Raw genomic sequence first — 14,536 nt, 5'->3', positions numbered from 1 at the left:
TTAAAAGGATTGATACTGTTTCACTTAGAATTAGTGTTCCATTCTAAAGATGCCATATGTTTAGGAATGGAGGAATGCCATATGTTTAATGAACACAAGATGTCAGCAGGGAGTAAATATGAGACTAAAAGGGAAACACCAAACAGGAATAGGAAACAGATTACAAACAGGAACAGGAAGGAGATTCAAGTATATAAGGAGGAATGCAGACAGGGCCCCTGAGAAAATCTGGAAGTTTGAAAAATGTGGTGTAGTTTGTGACATCATCGCACCACCAGAAATAACCTATAGCCCACACAACACTATATAGTACAGAGGGATGTGAATTTTATCTGTGATTTGTTCTAATAAACAGTGTAATTATTTTTTACTATGCTGTCCAACTTTTTCTCACAGAATGATATTGATAACTGGGAAATACATGGAAGTGTAGAAGAATATATAAAATGGTACCTGCAAAACCAATGGTTTCACAAGACCATTCAATGATTGGGAAAGGGGGTGAATCTGAACTTTGCTGAATGACAGTGTTGTTGAAAGGTCAGGATTTCATCCCCAATGACTACCAGTGATGGTAGGAGGGGAATTACAATCCCACAGCTCACTAATGCTGGGAAAAGAAGGAAGTGTGAACCATAATAAACACATATTTTGAGGAGGACAGGTTTCAACCTCACTAGCCACCAATACTGGGGGATAAATGTCCACCAATGCAAAAGAGAATTTTTAATTTGACTGACCCCAAATACTGTGGGGGATTGAACCCCTCACTGTCCACCGATGCTGAGAAAAGTTGTACCCTACTGTTACCAATGCTGGGGAAATGTACACCTCACTGAACACCAACCCTCGGGGGTGTGGAGGAATCCTTGCCTACTGACAACCAATGCCAGTGAGGAATAATGTGACCCAATGATCACTGATACATGGGGATAAGGGATGGACAACAATGATACCATGGCTTTCTTTGACTAACTACAGAGCATTTTTAATTCCTTTCAATGACTACCATTGGAGTAGCGTTTACTACTTTTGACCCTCTAACTGAAAAGCATTGTTTTCTCCCTCTGAGAACTTTCTCCCTTTCTGAACTTTACAAAACCTGAGCTTTTATTTCCACATACTGAACAATACTGAAACATTTTGTCCCACTAATCACCATGGCTAGAACATTGTTTTCTTTCCTCACTACCAGCACTACCAGACCACTAACACAAGGACTTGAAGTACTAATATTTAATAACTTTTCCCTCTCCTTTGACCAGCAATGTAAAGGACATTGTGTACTGCATACTCCTAACTACTGAACTCTGGTTTCTGTGCTCTACGCAGTACTGGGCCCTAAATGCTATGTCACACAGTACAGATAGCTGATACACGCACTATATGTGGTATGTTACTTGTTTAACAGTCCTGACTACTGCACTGTATATGACACGTTGTACATAAAATGTTCCTGACCTGTGCTGCTGGTAGAAATCATGACTACAGATTCTACAGTGATGAATAGAAAAGCTAGTTTACTGTGCAGATCAAAGTATTTATGACATATTTTACAGTGGTGTATTCATGATTTCCTCTCCCTACCAAGATGTCCCTCTTTCTCAAGCTCCAAAACCTGGAAGGCATGTGTTAATTATCATTAAGACAACATACTGTGCCTTTAACTAGATACTAATTATTATAAATACTAGTTTTATTACTTCTAATCTAGGTGGAGCAGTTTTTCCACTGGCCTGTCCAAGACATTACTGGCAGACTTATTTACTGTAGACGAGGTATAGAACAAGAGCCATTAGTAGTAGATTGGAGTACCAAAAAATGAATGACTATTCTAATCATTTTCTCATAACTTTACCATGTTGTGCAATTGCAAAAAGAAATGCCAGGAAATTGAGACAAAATCTAATAGAAATGTCTGTTTTTTTGCTCTATTTCAATGATAGGTAAAACTTAAAAAATAATGAAGGTATCCTGATTTTGGGGTCTTATAGGCCATACCTGATTCACATTTTCTGTAACCATTTACTATTTATCCTTCAGACAAAGGTGAAGCGAGGAGCATTCCTGAACTGTAATAATGCAATTATTATTTAGGCACCTGCAGGTGATGTTGTCATCAAGAGGCCTGCTTTCCCTGCACTCTCTATTTAAAAAAAAACATGCACAAAAATGCTTAAGTTTAAAAGTGCATAGAGTATTAGTCCTTAGCTTTATTACAAAAATTTAGTTGATGAATGAGACCAAAGTGAAATGTTTGCATTAATATTTCTAAAACAAAAATGTGGGGCTAACAATTGCTATAAAGCTGTGGGTAACATTTTAAATTGCAGTGCTGTTTTAGAATATTACCCACACCCCAAGTGTTTAACTTCATCCTACTAATTGAGGATCTAATGTTAGATATGAATATTTTGTCTCATGTATGATACATTTCCAGATATATTAAGAAGAAACATGGGTTAAAAAAAAACATTTAAACAGCAATGCTTCACATTCAGTGACCTGACTCTACAATAGAGGGTTAGGGAGTAGCCTCCCATGCTTTCCAGGAACATGTCTTTCAGTCATCCATTCTCTATAGTCTTAATACAAGTACAGTTTAGCTATCTAACTTGTAAGTTACAAACTGCCAATGCAGTTTATTCACCGATCGCCTTTTATAGTTTAACACACTGTTAAAATTAAACATAGTATTTTATGGGGTTCTATTGAATTCAAAGGCCTGTACTGGAGAAGAAAAATTTATTTATAGCATTGAAATCTTAAAACCTGGATGTTGTGATTCAGCGCCATTTACACAAAAAGCATTTTACTGTTTACTTGCCTGCAGTAAAAAGCTGCTGAGATTGTTCTCCTCTCTTCAATGCGGCAGTAGGTTAATGGAAGGCTCAGTTCCCATCAGCTTCTACGATAAAAGAAATAATCAATTATTAGATTTCCTTTTCTAAAAGTGCAAAACATAAAGACTGCTGTCTGAGCTTTAGAACAGAAGCTCCCTCAACATCACTTTAAGCAGTAGATTTAAAGATTGAAACCTGCAAAATCTCTCTACCTCTTTTCACAGTGTATCCACCACTCCCCTCTGTGTGTATGACAAGGAAATGCTGCAGAGGATTCTCACTCTCAGACTGGCTCAGACAGGAACACCTCTGTGATTTCATTGGCTGGCCTCATTTTTCTGTTCAAAACATAAGAAAATAAGGATCATTGATTTAGAAGATGAAATCTTACCAGTTTGTTTTTAATACTCTGCCTCTGATCATGCTAATACTAAAAAAATGTATTTGAAATGTAAAAAATGCATATTAACACAATATGGTAATCCCACTTGGTCTAAATTTACTGCTCATTTACAGAAAAGCATATTCTTTTGTACATCATGTGTATGTGTTTATTATGTTTGCATGGCTAACTTACAGATAACGCAACCTAAATACACCTTAAGCAAGACAAGAGCAATATTGGGACAATATTGCATCCTAATGTGAAACAATGATGCCAATTATATACACCACACATGTAAGTGCACTTTTTAGCAGATTTCTATGTTGCTCCATTTAACCCGCTTTGGTTTTGCTGTGATGTTTGCCAATGTAGGATACAGTCACTCTGCTTGTACTGCATTGTAATTTTCTTTTTTCCTTCTACCTTGGGCACACAGTCCACAAGTTCTCCATCAGTCAGCTTTAAAAGATTTATGAAAAGACTTTAGCCCACTCTTCCTCTGATATCTTTTACATTTCTATCATCAGTAAAAAAAAAGGTGGAAGGTTAATTTTTCAAATAAAGGCAGTAGGCAGAACTAAACTTCCACATTTTAAAATTGCACTGGCAGGTATGCTTTTTTTACTGCAAAATGCAAATCTGCTATTTCCTCTACTACAATGGCCTCTTTAACTGTCAGAATTATTGGGAAAAAGTCTGCACAAAATATTTAGTTTTTTTTTTACATGCAAACCATGTTTTAGTCCTGGCTTCCTCAGTGTTACACACTACTAACTTTCCTGTACCATGGCACTTCCCATTCATACATATGCAAAAGATCCACCTCATGATACTATTTACCATCTGACTGCTAATGGGATAGGCCAGGGGTCAGCAACCTTTACTATCAAAAGAGCCATTTTGCCTCCTCTTCCACTAAAGAAAAATAGTCTGGAGCCGCAAAACATAACACACTGGTAGATTTTTTTCATTAGAACACCGGATAGGGAATCCCCCTCCTCCGCAGTGTCTTGGGAGGAAGGGGATCCCCCATCAGAGATCTCCCCGCAGCAGCCGAAGGGAGCCACAACAAGGAGGCTGAAGAGCCGCATGCGGTTCCAGAGCCGCAGGTTGCAGACCCCTGGGATAGGCTATTTTGTGAAAAGGAAAATGGAATGGAATTACCAGGTAATGCTATGACGTTTATTTGAGACATAATTTGCTCAGCAATTTCTTCTTTTATGAAATTAATAACCCCAAAAAACCCTATTTCAAGAAGCAATTTTCTATAAACATGAATTTATATTAATTCTTAAACAATAAATCATAATGGCAGACATTTACTTTCAATTTTAAGGGAGCTTAGAATTCAAACTTGAACAACCCTCTATTTGCTGTAAGGCTCAGGAATCGGAGGTACACCATAGAGTTTGTGTTTAAAGCAAAGAAAAAAACAGTTCCTCTAAAATCTGTGTTTGAAAATGTTTACATGAAATATGTTTTACTTATATTACCATACACACATTATAAAAATATTTTAATATTGTATGTTACAGGTTTGAGTTACAGGCTGGTTGGGTTTCTTGAAATATTTCCTGAAATTACCCAGTGACCTAAGGCTATGAACACACGTCAGATGATTCGATGACAACGAGCGTTGTACACATGCCAGATTCTCGTCCGATATCAGCCCTGAGGTTATTATCGGACGAGAATCTGGCATGTGTACAGCGCTCATTGTCCGTCAGTCTGACAACCGTCCTGGTGGATCCCCGGGTGACAAACAATCATAATGAAAGTGAAGGTGAGGGGAGAGAGAGCAGCGGGGTACAGCTCCATTGTTCTCCCCCCTCCCTTCTCCATAGAGCAGAATGGCCCTGCATGCACAGAACTAATTTATGCATTGCGCAGGATTGCAAAAGATCCTTTACAACGCAAATTATTGCACGTGTGTACCAAGCCTAAATTTATTACCCCCAGGCTTTAGCGTGGTTTTGAAAATGTGATAGTGTTAGATTGTCTAACAATCATTGCTTCGTTTTGCAGTTGTTAGTGTGGCAGAATGTAAGAATGTCAAAACCAGATTTTTATATATATATAGTGCCAACATTATGCAGCGCTGTACTGTTAGATAGGGTAATAGAATAGAATATAAAACAATTTGTCAGCAGAATCACCTCAAATAAATAGTTTCCCTTCTTAATATTTTGTCTTATAAATGGACGCTTCTCTATATGTATTGGCATTGATTCTGTCTATCTGATTCCGAATGCCTACAGTTACATTCTTTTTTGTGAAATGACAGACAGGTGAACATATCTAATCAATGCTACTATTCCCCATTTTACCATAGGAGTATGAAGGTTTTAGCTAGGCCCCCTTGACATGGTCCAGTCCCTGGGTTTGCTTTTATTAATAAAGCCAAATAACTTTGCATAAACTTTTGCTAAAAACAAAAATATACTCAATCATTTTTTTTAAAGATCAAAGTTCTACAAAATCTACCTTTTTGAAAAAAAAATTTATGAAAATGTTAGCAAAAACTTTAACACTAGAGTAGGTTGATGTTACATATTTTGACTTTGGAATGGAATAAAGTCCCTACATTGTACAAGCAGACCTCAATGCATTGTTTAATTATATAACTATGTGGCAGATGAGGTTTAATATTGAGTAAATGTAAACTTATGTATTGGTGCTGAACACATACATATTTATATATATTTTAGGCCAAGTAAAACTCTTGAAATTAACGGTCTAGAAGCATCAGGTGTCCTGTTCGATCAGAGGTATTAGGAGTATGTAAGCTGCAACTAAACTTATAAAACACTGGCACTACATTAAATATGGGAAGGTAACTAAATTTATTCTCCACTGAGAAAAAAAATGTAGGTGAGGTTAATGTTATCTTGTAATAATACATTAATAGTCCATATAGGGATCTGAATGAAAAGTCATTTACTTTATAATCATTGCAATGGAGAAGGGGGAATTATTTGAATCTGGAGGAAAAGAGGTCAGACTGTCAGAATGTAACAGAGCTAGTTCTAGCCAGCTGAAAAACATTGAATGTATGGATCAACTGTTCATTTAGGGTTCTGTATATTGAGCTTTCTCCATGTATTTATTCATGGCGCTCCTTCTAAAGAAAGACCTTTTTTTATTCCACTTTTGTTTTCAATATCAATACCTCAAGCATTAAACCATTTCACAACAAAACCAATGTTACTGTAAAGAACCCTAAACATTTTCAGACTTCTATGGAACAAAAATATCATGGGCTAAATATTCAAATTGTCCTTTGATATGTTTAAATATGTCCAGGGGCAGCATGCATGGTGGGCAAACTAAGCAAATACTCAGGGACTCACATTCCAAGGCTAAGGGCAACTCCCCCACAAACCTGCCCTTAGCCTTCCCTGCACCTATATCTGCAGTTCTTGCTAACAATCTGAAACTTTGTCTAAATAAATATATATATATATATATATATATACACATTTATTTATGTATGGGTGGGTTGAGTGACTTAGAACCATGATGACTTTATACCATGGTTGTAGGGTGTGTAAAGCATTGTATTATTTCCTACTTACTACAGCTGTCACCCAGCCTATTAAAATACAATACCGGTAGGTTTCCAATCAGTAGTATGTTTGAATGTGTGAAAGTTTCACATAAGACAAAAACCTATTGTGATACTAATGAAGGACCTTCAGATGCTAATTAGCCCATTAATAGTCATATAAACATTTTTGTTTATACAATACCATGTTCAGGGGCTTTACAATGAACAAAAACAGTGGGTGGCTGGCAATAACCTACATTTAAAAATTGGTAATGTTAAATTTGGACAATATCAACTGCTTTTTAATTTTTTTGTTTGTTTTGAGGCATATTCCCACAGACATACCCAACAAATTTGGTAACAGTTTAACCCTCTAAACTACAAAAATTCCAAATTTCCTTTTGACTACAGTGTAAAATGTCATCAGACAGTAAAAATGCCTCTAGAGAGAATCCTAGCTTTTTTAAGAATAGTTTAACAAATTTTGGATAGGCCATATACTTTACTTCTAATATTTTGGGGTAAATATCTGGGAATGCACAGAATTAGTGATTTGGGAAAAATTACAAAGAATGAACCATTAACTATTTATTTTACTACTTTTTTCAAATTACACTTGGAAAAAAATATGTATTTGATTCTGCTATCAATATATTAGGACAGGCTACAAAAGCTGAGTGGATACTGATATTTACACTACATTTATTATTATTACATTTTAATAATAATATTATTACATTTTATTTGCCAACATATTACTCATGCTTTACATTAAAAAAGGCATCATAATACAGTTTTCTAGGCACACTAGTTCATCACTTTTCAAAAAGTGATGGGCTGTGGTGTGTGTATAGTAAAGCTCCATTGAGCTCTTTCTGTTGAATGGGGAGGTCAAATGACTGGGTTCTACACACAGCATGTCCCAAGGCTTGAAAAATGCAGGGATATTTTTAAAGCACAAATCTAGATTGCTTTATAAATCTAGAGATTTTTCGGACCTCACAATACTGTTGATGAACCTCACAATACTGTAAGTTGTGCAGACGTCACTAGAGGTGATGGGGAGAAAACCCAGCACCTTACTTGGCTTAAAAATCTGTAACTTTAGATTTTCTTACACTTACTTTACTATAAACACCTTTACCAGCTTCTGAGAAGTAAAATGGTTACAGCTATTTGAAAACTATGTTGTTTCATTGGAAATCAAGAATTCGTACAGATAAATGGTCTGTTGCTAAAACGTTTGTTTGATATCCATGATTCTCCAGCAACAACCACTTACACATAAACGAATATAAAAGATAAACTTACTGGGTATTTCAACTCAAAGTACCTTGCAATATAAAATGTACATATGCACACAAACTAGGCTATTTCCAAACCAAAATTTAGATACATGCCTGATACACACCAGTCTACAAATGCTGGCAAAAAAAAGTAAATTCTCAGGAGAATACCTAAAGAGTTCCAAGAACAAATAATACAAGACTGTACTTCAGAAAACATACATTAAGACAATTATAGAAGGGCTCCAGAAACTTCTGTCAGCCAAGCTGCTAAAATGGGAAGTGCCATGGTACAGGAAAGTTAGTAGTGTGTAACACTGAAGAAGCCAGAACTAAAACATGGTTTTCATGTTAAAAAAAATCTAAATATTTTGAGAAATTATATAGGATCATACCTACACAAAGAGTTATTTCCAGTAAAAGGGAAAACATTTGCATGTGAGAAAACTAATATCACTCCCTGATGAATTTTTAAACTTCCTCAAGTTTTGAATGCAACTTGAAGCATATAACAAAAGTGTATGCATTACAGGGCCTACTCTTTGGGCATCCTTAGTCATCGGAACTCAAAGACCTAGATAACATCTATGTTTGTATGTGTGCGGCAAACATGATTTTTTGATGCAACCAAGACAAAATATTACAAAAACAGGCTACAATATTTCATAGACTTAGTGAAAAAAGTATAAAACACTAAATTTAGGGAACTCAGCTCAAGTTTTTTGGGGTTTTTCCCCCAAAGGAGTGAATCTCCCAAAACCCAAAAAAGGTTACATCTATCCAAGAGGCAAAACAACTCAAACTATCAACAATGCAGTGTGCAGTTTTCTAGGCATGGTACATGATTAATTTTTTTTTTTCCATTTCTTTTTTTTTTTTTGTTACAGTTTTAGCTCTATTAGAACTGATCATCATTGAACCGGGATAGAACTATAAGGACTCTAGTAATAGCCATATGATGTTACACTATTGTACACATCAGGGAAAGAAAGCCCAGTTAGTTACATCATGCCGCCAAATATCATGCAAACCACCTGTCAGCTACCAGGCCAGTCTGATCTCAGTTGAGTATGTCACTTTTTTAGTCACAAATTCTAAATTCAAACTAGAAAGAGCAACATTATATGATAGAATGGTAAAGTAGGTAAATAGCAGTCTGAGAGGAAAGGTTTGGGTTTAATTTTTCAACAAGCCAGGAAATTGGATTAAAGCTGTTTCAGAAAAGCACACCATGCATTCACAAACAACCACTACATATATCACCTCTGTCTACAGCACATTTTTTATCCTTTTTTTAAGAGTAGAATATGCTGGACTGATTAATGATTTTTCTCATTACCATCTTGATAAATTTGTCACAACTGCTTTATTGAATTCACGTGACAGTAAAACTGACAATGCTTGCTAAATAAATGCTTATCAAACCCCCCTTGATCTTAAAATGTATGCACTCAATAGATTAGTTTCTCAGGGCAACAACATTACATGGTCAAGCACTAAATCAATTCCCCAGACTTATTTGGACATATGGATTGCAAACCTTCATAACAATAAACTTTCCTTCCTCATCTTCCCTAACCTAACTTGCCTCTTGGGTTAAATTTTTAGGAGTTATTCAGAATACTTTCTAGATATGCTTTAAGCCATGATAGTGATAATAGCTAAACCTAACAGATGCTGCCCACTCTACCAACTACAGACCATTTATCTTAATTAGCACTTTTTAAAAAAAATTTTTTTATGATTTTATTATATCACCTTCATACAATAATACCTAGGTTAACACATTTTTCTTAGATACCAGCCTATAGGCAATATTATAAGTATGCTACTAAACCATACACATTTTTGACTTGCCTACAGTACATCCGTCATTTGGTGCTGGAAAGACCTTTAAGAAAGTAGATTTAAAATACCTAAAATGGACTCTTGCGAATTATGGTTGTGTAGGCCACTTTTTAATGGCATCCAAAGTCTGTATTCCCATTTTTTTTTTTAAACTCATATCTATTATTAGCCATTATCCCCACACAACAAGGCTCCTCCTGTTCCTTTTTTAATGTTTGCTCCCAGCATAGCTTTTCCAGTTGCTCTCGTCAGATAATTTGGAAATTATAGTTATTAGTATTACTGGTATTATTGGTATTAGTGTTTCATAATAGGGTTGAAAAAATAAACAGGTCCACAAGGATCAATTAAAGACAAAAATAAAAAATTCCTGTAAAGCTCTTTAACCACCTTTACACTATACCAATGATTGCAAGTCTCATCATCCTGCTCTTATATTTTTTTCTTTATGGTGTGAAAATCTCTATTAGTTATACAGCTCAACTACGGTACTATTTTGTCATACTTGTATAATGTTAAATGTTTTGTTGATTTAATGTCGTTCCTTAAAATATCAAAGTACATTGAAAATATATAGTATACAGGACTCCAGGGGTGGGTCCTGGATGGTAAATATATTTCTCCTTGCTTTAGGTCATGGTCCCTCTGAAAAGAGGTTGTATACTGCTAAGGAGTTTGGTTAGATGACCTGCAGTGGCCATTGTTGTTAAAATATAACAAGGCCAAGAAACTGGCATAGCAGGGAAGGATCTGGGTGGGCTTTCCTATTCAACATCAGTACAGCCCAGACTTTCATAACGTCCTGGCAGGTATGTCTGTGGGTTGTCAGGCAGTGGGTGTGTCTCAGTCTGACTGAGATTACGTTGTGAGTACCAGGCGTCCGTCTGGCGTAGCCACAGGACTGTGATATCTTATCTGTGGGACTTATGTGCAGAAGCAAACTATTTTTGTTCTGCTGGACTAAGCCATTTTGTGTTTTGTTATGTTGAATGGAAGCTACTTAACCTCCTAGGCGGTTCATTTTTGTCCAGATTTAGATGTCTAAATCTGGACATAAAAATTTATTTTACAGTATAATATAATAGTATAAGTATAATAAAGTTTGAAACACAAAATCATGTCAAAATAAAAAAATATAAATATATTTTACTCATACTATTATATTATACTGTAAAATACATTTTCATTAAAGACAATGTACTGCTTTTAGACATATAAATCCACTGTATTGCATTCAGTACAGTTATTTTGTAATATACGCTGCGCCCTCAACGCAAGGGCCACACGCACCGACGTCATCGGGAACTCCTGTGTGACTCATCAGATGCAGAGGACGCTGGCGGGAGGATGCCAGAGGACGGGGATTGCAAGGAAGGATGCCAGTGGACCAGGTAAGGCTCTATTAATCATTGTTTTTCATTGTTTTAGCTACCCTGAGTGTGACTCGGGGTCACACTCAGGGTAGAAGGGTAGAAGCTTTCAGCTTCTTTTTTTTTACCCCGAGTTACACTCAGGGTTACCGCTGGGAAGGTTAATTTGTGTCCAAGTCTAATTAAACAGACTTTTCTGAAGCACTACATCTCTTGGAATGAGCTGATACCAGACTTCACAACTGGTGAAGGATGCATTGTAGTGGGAAAAAGTTTGACATTTAAAGGAACAGTGTCCTTCTTGTTAAACCTATGAAAATGGAGGGTTGCAATACAGCTGCAGGAGAGTATGGTGGCGCAACAACAGACCATGGAGGCTGATTTGCCTTGACAGAAATCACCAGGGTGAAGACCTGGAAGCACACACTTGATGCATACCCCATGCCAGGGTGACAAGATGGTTCTTACAGGAATATTGCCATTTTTGCTTATCTCACTGTTTTTACATCCACTAACTTGTTCAGCCCTTGTGGGACCTTTAAAATGTCATTAGTAGCTAAATGGGATCAAATATCTCTGGATTCACATAAAGCAAAATACATATTATCCCCTCAGCTACACCCCAATGTTTGAAGACACCACAGCTTTCACACACCATGGCCAGCATGTTCTGGAGGACAAGGACACTTTTGGATAAGCCAGCTATCCCTCACTATAAAAAGGGGGCACAGGGCAACAACAGTAACAGTGCATTGAAAGTGCTGTATGATAAAAAATATTGTTAGCTGACAAACTGCATAGACAAGCAGAGATAAACTGCAGAGATAAGGGTCACTTGGGAAGCTGTACTTTCGGATTGCTAGATCAATGGACAGTTAACCCATTTGCTACTTTTTATTCTCATTATATGGGCCTATTTGTTTTTAATTTTATCTGGTAGTTGACCGGAGAAAAGCAGTCATTAAGCTGATTTAAAGAAAAATTTATTTTATTGTGATGCTTTGCCAAACACAATTTTTTCGTTTCAAAGGGTATTTGAAGTTTATTTTTAAAAATATTTTCAGGGTAAATTTTTTTTGAATGTTGATAGGGCCTTTATTTTAAAGTGTTTTTCTTAACATATTGGGGTTTGTTACTTATAAAGTAGAGAGTTTCTGCAAATTTGGTTGACTGATCCCCAAATCTATATCAACCAAAGTAATCAAAATTGCCCTTACTGAATTTCTCTAGTGTTCGTTTGGGGTACATCCAGGGATTCACAGCTTGTGTTTAGCTTGTTTCATCTACCTAGGCAACAAAATACATGCATGCTTGTAAGGCCTTGAAAAGGTAACAAACAGGTTCTTCAAAGTCCTTTGACCTCATGAAAAAAAATGCCAAGACCTGTAAACATCCAGGCTGTGGTTGATCCTCTTTTCGACCTTGAAGGCTCTGACAATAGTGGATAAAATAATATCATTCATATATGTGGAACAATGAAAATACTGTTGGAAAATTCGGCAGGTGGATTTACTACTACTCTACGCTGTAAAATGTCAAATATAGCTCACTGATTTTTTTAAAGCCTGCAATGTTTTTCTTAATCATCATGGTCAAGATGCTATACTCTGAGCTTCAAGGGTAAAAGAGCTTATTCAATATAATAAAAAAATGTCCTTCAGATTCTTTCTGATTTTATGCGTTGAAGTAGAGAACTAACATTTACAGCTTCTCTGTTAAGCATAATCTTTAGGATTTAGAAACCATTTATGATCTACATGCACAACCTTCTCTTTACCAGCTGGATATGCTAGTTTAATCACTCAATCTTTCTGCAATCTTCTATTATCAAACTGTTGGTCCATTGAGGTTTATGGAATACCTTGTTACTCTGGATTAATCTATCCTCTTCATTGGGCTCCTCAATCTTTAAGGGGATGCCATGCCTCGGTACTGCTATTAGAATAAAACCTCTTCTGTGATACCATTTCCTTAAAAATAGATTTGCTTCCTCATTTGCTTGCCCCAGAGTGCTCTTCTTTAGACAGCCACCATTCATTATTTCTCACTTTGCTGAGCCTGTTGTTCCATGGGCAATGGTATTGTAAAGGACTTATAAAGCTCCTTTATAAATGGCTGATTATTCCTAAGGCCAAACTGAATGTGCAACTTTCCTTTCTGATGTGGCAGGGGGAATTCCTTACTTACTATGATGACTGCTTCTCCTAAAGTTTCCTCCACAGAGATTAGCAACATTTTGTTTTTCCATAATTCCATTCCAAATGCATGGGCACCCAGTTTCCAGGTAGGTAAATTGGAAAAGGTATAGAATGTCTGGCTGGAAGATGTCCCTTTCCTCTCTCTTTAGATCTAATTATTTGTGATGTTTTCTTCAGATATTGAATCCTTTATACCCATACAACAGACCTCTTCATGTTTATTTTTTATTACTTTTTTTCTAAATTTCTTTCATTAACAGGAATTTGTCTTGCATTTGTTTATTTTTTGCGACTAGTAAGATCTGCAATTGTTCTTTGGATGCTTACATTTTGTTCCAAAGCCAAAAACTTTGCTGCACATGTTGTGTAGGTTGTAATTATAATAAAAATGATCACTGAAAAATAAATACTTAGGTCCTTTAAGTGCTAGTCCAATACAGACTTTACTCAACCACTCACCATCTACATGCATGCATGCATTTAAAAATGAGTTGCATTTCTCAGGGCATGTTTTCTGTTGGTGACCACAATATGCCATGTTTATGTAACGCTTGTTGAAATGTGTATTGTACATGTGGGAACTAAGGACAGGTTTGGGGAAAACTGCTCTACAGAACACAGAAATAAAGTTTGAAATTGTTAAGAGAGGGTGTACCAAGTAGTGGCACTATAGGTTAATTACCTTACCAATTCACTACTGAGAATTATGACTTCACTTTACTTATCACTTCAATACTAGAAAATCCAAAGGAACAGGCTTTAAACAGTACAACCCTTAGAATATAAATTTGAGTTTCTATAGTATAAATTTAAAAAAGTTAAGATAAAATATACACTATACCATAAGTTCCAAAGAGAGCATCTGCCCTCCAGTGGCACTCAAACATAATTACAATACATTTTAACTACAGAGAATTGTCAGGTAATTTTTTCACGTCACTAGGGACTGCTGGTACAAGTTAGACTCAAAAAATTGGTGAACTTTTATTGTAGGAGCATGCCAAAAGTGTCAGAGAGTAAACAGCAGACAGATGCAAGGATGCAAACACCATATTGTTT

The 14,536-nt window shown here is 36.1% G+C and overlaps 1 long non-coding RNA gene across 1 annotated transcript in view; it reads right to left on the bottom strand.

Moving 5' to 3' along the window:
* Positions 1-74: 74 nt before the first annotated feature.
* The window catches only part of LOC140340103 (uncharacterized), a 25,160-nt gene continuing 10,698 nt past the window's right edge, over positions 75-14,536 (bottom strand). The window contains exons 2-3 of the long non-coding RNA XR_011922589.1: positions 3,056-3,181; positions 75-2,908 (exon numbers count right to left, since the gene is read on the bottom strand). This is a non-coding gene — a long non-coding RNA (uncharacterized lncRNA). The remainder of the gene's footprint in view (positions 2,909-3,055; positions 3,182-14,536) is intronic.

The sequence above is a fragment of the Pyxicephalus adspersus genome, chromosome 1 (assembly GCF_032062135.1).
Source record: "Pyxicephalus adspersus chromosome 1, UCB_Pads_2.0, whole genome shotgun sequence".
In the NCBI taxonomy this organism is placed as follows: domain Eukaryota; kingdom Metazoa; phylum Chordata; class Amphibia; order Anura; family Pyxicephalidae; genus Pyxicephalus; species Pyxicephalus adspersus.
This window is presented reverse-complemented; position numbering and strand designations above follow the sequence as displayed.